Here is a 6,731-nt window from a genome sequence, read left to right on the forward strand (position 1 = left end):
TTATTTATGGACACTGACATTTGAAATTCAGGTAATTTTCACATATTATAAAATTTTATTCTTCTTTTGATTTTTTTCAACCTTTTAAAATTTAAAAATGCAAAAGCTATTCTCAGTTCACAGCATTACAAGAACAGGTGGTGGGTCAGATTTGGCCAACAGGCTGTACTTTGCTGACTTTATCTTTAAAACAGTTTTCAGAGATCATACATGTACATGTATGATATGCCTCCAAAAATTTTGATCATTTAAAATTATCTCTTTGGCCAGGTGTGGTGGTTCATACCTCTAATCCTAGCACTTTGGGAGACTGAGGCAGGCAGATCACCTGAGGTCAGGAGTTTGATACCAGCTTAGCCAACATGGTGAAACCCCATTTCTACTAAAAATACAATAAAAAGCTGGGCATGTTGGTGCACACCTGTAATCCCAGCTACTCAGGAGGCTGAGGCAGGCAAATCACTTGAGCCCGGGAGGCAGAGGTTGCAGTGAGCGGAGATGGCACCAGTGCACTCCAGCCTGGGTGACAGAGCAAGACTCCATCTCAAAAAATAAGTAACTAACTAACTAACTAACTAAATAAATAAATAAATAAAATTATCTCCTTGCCAGGACTGCTGGCTCATGCCTGTAATCCCAGCACTCTGGGAGGCTAAGGCAGGAGGATTGCTGACCCACCACCTGTTCTTGAGCCCAGGAGTTCGACATCAGCCTTGGACAACATAGTGAGACTCCCGTGTCTACAAAAAATTTAAAAATTAGCCAGGCATGGTGGCAAGTGTCTGTAGTCTCAGCTACTCAGGAGGCTAAGGTGGAAGGATCACTTGAACCTGGGAGGTCGAGGCTGCAGTGAGCTGTGATCTTGCTATTGCACTTCAGCCTGAATGACAGAGCTAAGACCCTGACTCAAAATAAATAAATAACATTATCTCTTCAAAATGTATCTGAAGCCCTGATAGTTCTACTTTCAATTCTTAGAAACATATAAAAATATGTGCATGATAGCCATCATATCAATGGAAGACTTTCTCACCTCTGTGGTTGCAGTTAGCTTACAAAAACGAGCAATTTTGCTTATACTGTGTCGTTCATCTTCCTTGTTAATTCTAAAGCTCTGATAGACTGAGTTTGACATTTCTTTCTGTAAACTGGAAATTGTTTTCTATGAAAAAAAAAACTCTATGATACACAGTTAAAGATTGGTTGAGGTTGAGATGAACTTCAATACTAAGAAAAATTGTGGTGTTCCTCTGTGTGGCCTGCAATGAAAAGAAGGCTCATGCTTGTGTATTGAGGTTTGACATCTTTCCTTCTTTGTTTTTAGTCATGCAACGTCATTCTTAGATGGCTGTTGAATACTATGCTAATGACTATCTAAATAGATAAATATGTGATTGGAAAACAAAGTCACCTTTTAGTTTTCTACTTGGAAATATTAAGAGAATCCTTGTAGACTGGAAACACACCAAGAGGCTGGGTAAAGCATGGGAGGTTCCAGTTAATAGAAAGTAATTTTAAAATTGGAAATAAAATTAAATCAAGACCAGATAATGCTATGGAGACTTACTTATTAAATAACTTTCTGAGCATTTTTATGTGCTTAGCATTACATTTTCCAAGTAAGAGATATACAACAAGAGTGCTATTTTTTCTTCTTTTTATCTACCTACACTCAAAGACCAAGCTAGCTTTATCAATTCTGAATTTTCTCTCCTAAAAATCAGCTCAATCTATCTTTCTGCCTCATCAGCACTGCCTCAATCCAAGGGAGGAAACCACCCCTCATATTGTCTTATGCCCAATTTCTGCCTCCAAAGAAAGAAGAAGTAAAAACTAAAAGGCAGAAATGAAATCCACAGGCAGACAGCCCGGCGCTACGCCCTGGGCCTGGCAGTTAAAGATCGACCTCTGACCTAACCGGTTATGTTATCTATAGATTCCAGACATTGTATGGAAGAGCATTGTAAAAATCCCTGTCCTGTGCTGTTTCGTTCTGATTACTGGTGCATGCAGCCCCCAGTCACGTACCCCCTGCTTGCTCAATCGATCATGACCCTCTCACGTGGACCCCCTTAGAGTTGTGAGCCCTTAAAAGGGACAGGAATTGCTCACTCGGGGAGCTCGGCTCTTGAGACAGGAGTCTTGCCGATGCTCCTGGCCGAATAAACTGCTTCCTTCTTTAACTTGGTGTCTGAGGAGTTTTGTCTGCGGCTCATCCTGCTATAAATCAGGCCCTCGGTGTTTCTCATCTAGACCATTCATACTTCTTCCTGAAGTATTGTGCAGCTTTAATCTCCTTTTCTTTCTCTCCTGGCGTATTTTCTACCCTGCTATCAAAGGTCATTTCTAAGGTTCCTCAGATAATCCCATTCCGGGGTCCCTGTCACCTACAGTGTTTATGACATTCAAAACTTTGTTACATATGGCCACTGGCTCTGTCTCTGGACTTAGCACCCTCAATTTCCTGGCCCCCTCCTTATTTCCCAGCTTCTCCATTATGCTCCAACAGTACTGAATTGCTTCTAGGCTCTCCAGGATAATATACTGCTATCTCATGCCCTTGGGCACATACTGTTTACTCTCCTTGGAATATTCTTCTCCCACCTTAACCAGCTGGAAAATTCCTGACCTTCCTTGAAAAGTCACATGTCCTTATAACCTCCCCTAGGAAGTCTTCCCTAATTTTTGAGAAAGATAATCACTTTCTCCCATCTCTGCTACCTAGATACTCTGTGCATATAGCTTTTCATATCACCTTGTGATGTAATCGTTAGATTACAAAGCTGTATCCACCGAAAAACTAGGTACTCCTAGAGGCAGCTACTGTTTCTTTTCTAGAACCCAGCACAGTGCCCAGCAATTGTTTAACAATCAAGGATGACTGGTAGAATTGAATTTTAAGAAGACAAGACTCAAAGATATGGAGAAATGATCTAGGCCTTATGCTGTATATGCAGTGCACTCCTGTTTAATCCTGACAGTAAATGGTAAGGAGGGGAGGAGGTGGTGCCAGTTAAGCATGAAATAGCTACAAATTAGAGCATACAGATGTGGCTTCATGGGAAGATTTGTGCTTGGACTTAATTTGAAAAAGAGGATGGAGGCAGGATTCTTTGAAGAAGGCACTGGAGTTTACCTGACTTTTATGATAATAATTATAAGAATCAATTACCAAGTATTTGTTAAGTATCTAGCATGTGCCCAGCACTATTCTAGTTACTGGAAAAACAGCAACTGGGATCCATCAGATTTGAGTCCTCATGGAACTTTCAATCTAGTTGATACAGGAGCTAGAAAGAAATTATTTAGGCAGATAGTAAGGGTGAGAGAGTCCTCGATAAGATTTCCTTTTAATAAAAAGCAGCCCAAAAAATCATGGTGCAGGCATAGATAAGCAAGCTAAAAGCCTCCATAGGTAAATGCCAGCAGCTGTGCCAATAGAAAAGGGATACCTGGAAGGCAGGTGTATTCAACATGGAGGTTATCATTTTCCCTTTTCTTCGTCACCACATGTGCAGTAAAAAAGCAGACAACATGGCACTGGCCAGGTAGAGACCCCATCTTCATAATAAAAGATTAGGATGGGATAGCTATCTTCTTTGCATACTATGCAAATGGTACACCTGGTCCAACCAACCTCTCAGGCCCTATGTAAATCAGACACCACCTCCTCCAGCTCCTCTATAAAATCCCGTGCATTTCACCATGAAACCGGAAGACCCACTCGGGCACCCGGAGAGAGCTATTCTCTTTTCTCTTTCCTCTGTTAAACCTCTGCTCTTAAACTCACTTCTTATGTGTCCGCATCTCCGATTTCCCTGGCATGAGATGACGAACCTCGGGTATTTACCTCAGACAATGATGCTGCTTTATAGTTAGGCAGAAAAAAGTACTGTAACTACCATTTTTAATGAATCTATGGGCCAGGCATGGTCTTTGGCACTTCACTCGTATGATGATCTTATTGACTCCTTACAACACAAATGCTATAAGGTGAGTAATATGATCCCTCTTCACAAATGAGGAAGGGAGGCTCAGTGATGATACTCAAAATGCTGTAAGTCAAAGTGTCTGCAAATGATCAAACTGGGATTTGAATCTAGGACTCTCTGATTCATGTTTTTTCTGCTCTACCACTTGGCTGTTATGCAAAGAATTAGCCCAGCCTTTGTCCGTAATCTCTGAACCCTATTTTGGGATTAGTTTGAGCTGGGTGGAATTTACTATAATGGTGAGTCACCACAAGACAATGCCAGTGAGGTCCTAAAGGAAGCCTGCAGTTCAGGTGCACAATCTCATCTAGAGGCACAGAGATGAGGATCGGTAAAGAAAGAAACAAATTTAGGTGACTGTAAATATTAACCCTATGTAACTATGTTTCAACCCACTAAAAAATATTCATGAGAGGTTCTACCCCATAAAAGAAAAAATATCAGAAGAATTATGAATTTCCAAATGTGGATTTAGAGGTGGCATCAACTGGAGGTAAAATATTTAGAAAAACTGAAGGTAAAGACTTTAGGTGCTTAATACATATTTCTGACATTAGATCTCTCAAGATCTGTTCAGAGTTAACAAGGTTTGCTTTAGAATTCACAAAAAAAGAAACTGCTCCGTGTACTACACAAGTGAGGAACCAAGTTTAGATGCCATTAATTGAAATACATAGTGGCCTTCATTTTACACTGTCATATAAGAAGTACAGGCTGGGAACGGTGGCTCACGCTTGTAATCCTAGCACTTTGGGAGGCCAAGGCTGGTGGATCACCTGAGGTCAGGAGTTCAAGAGCAGCCTGGCCAACGTGGCAAAACCCTGTCTCTCCTAAAAATACTAAAATTAGCCAGATGTGGTGGTGGGTGCCTATAATCCCAGCTACTCGGGAGGCTGAGGCAGGAGAATCACTTGAACCCAGGGGGCGGAGGTTGCAGTGAGCCGAGATTGCACCACTTCACTCCAGCCTGGGCAAAAGAGCAAAACACTGTCTCCAGAAAAAAAAAAGAAAAACAGATAAGGCTGTTTCAAAAAAGAAATAGAATTTCTATCAATGCATGTTTGGCCTATATAGACTTTAGATCTAACTTGATCACCACACATTAACTAGATGTAATTCAGCAAGGCACTCTGAGAATGAATAAACAAGATTAAAATTTGAGGTTATATTTTGGGGTTTTAAAGCCACTAATGCCACCTTGTATTACTCTCAAACATAGAAAAAAAAAGTCATGAAGGTGAAGAAAGTTAATGACCAGATGTTTTGTTCATCTCTATGGTTCTAGTGCCCAGCACACTACATGGTACAAGGCAAATATTTGCTGAGTGATTACAGACATGAAAATGCTTGTATATATGTGCCTTCTAAGAGTAGAAGCCATGGAACTGGGTTCCATGGCCAAACTTAGCTGTAAGGAAGGCTGGAAAGCAATTATTTGATAAAGAGTAATGAGATTACCATGATGGACTTAGAACAATCATGACTCATCTTCTGGGGCTTTGCAGCTCTGAATAAAAATCGATTTTCATTATCACGGAAGAGGAAGGTAGGGCAGGGTAGCTGTTAGGTTACCAGCAGCTAAGAATACCTATCCTATCCGCAAGACCCCGTTTCTATTTTTTTGAATCTTTTTTAATTAAAAAAAAAGAATATCTATCACTCTAACAAAAGTGTTTACTGAGAACTGATCCCAGCCTGCAAGGGAAATTATATAAGGCTTATTAGATGAAGCAAACATCTGTTTGTGAAAGAGAGGATTATAATATAAGATCAGAACATGATTGAGGATGGAGAATTCCCATCCCTCTGACTAAGTTATTGTTACCAAGTGAAGCCACTTTGGGGGCTAGCAGTGTAATTCTGGACCTGGTGCAGACGTTGCTGTGTCATTTAAAGTGATTTTAATGTAAATGATAGAAAATTCAACCCAACTGACTTAAATACAAAAAAAATGTATTGGCTTAATTAAAAAGTGTAAAGGGCCCGGCATGGTGGCTCACTCTGTAATCCCAGCACTTTGGGAGGCCCAGGTGGGAGGACTGCTTGAGCCCAGGAGTTTGAGGTCAGCCTGGGGAACATGGCCGAAACCCCATCTCTACAAAAAATACAAAAATTAGCCAGTATGGTGGCACACATCTGTAATCCCAGCTACTCGGGAGGCTGAGGTGGGGGGATTGCTTGAGCCCAGGGGGTTGAGACTGCAGTGAGCCATGATCATACCACTACATTCCAGCCTGCACGACAGAGCGAGACCCTGTCTCAAAACAAAAACAAAAACAACTTAACATGTGGCACAGCCTATTGTCCCAGTGACTAGGGAGGCTGAAGCTAGAGGACTGTTTGAACCCAAGAGTTTGAGGCTTCAGTGAACTATGATTGCACCACTTAACTCCAGCCTGGAGGACAGAGTGAAGCCCTGTCTCTTACTGAAAAAAAAAAAAAAAGTGTAGGGTTAGGGGTGGGACCAGGTACTGCTGGAAATGAACAAGCCATGACCGCAGTACCGGTTTGTCTCCATCTCTCTCTCCTGCCTTTTGCTATGTTGGCTCCACTCTCACTGGAGTCTCCCTAAACACTGGCAAGATGGCTGCCGCCAGTGCCCGAGTTTGCATTCTCTTTGGTCCACATCCAATAGGAAAAAGGCCTTAGCTCTGATCCAAGTCTCTGAAAAGCTTTCCTGATATCTCATTGGCTTAGAAAAGGCATTTGCCTGTTTCTACGGTGTAAGTACTCTCATCA

This window comes from Pan paniscus, chromosome 11 (assembly GCF_029289425.2).
Source record: "Pan paniscus chromosome 11, NHGRI_mPanPan1-v2.0_pri, whole genome shotgun sequence".
Classification (NCBI taxonomy): domain Eukaryota; kingdom Metazoa; phylum Chordata; class Mammalia; order Primates; family Hominidae; genus Pan; species Pan paniscus.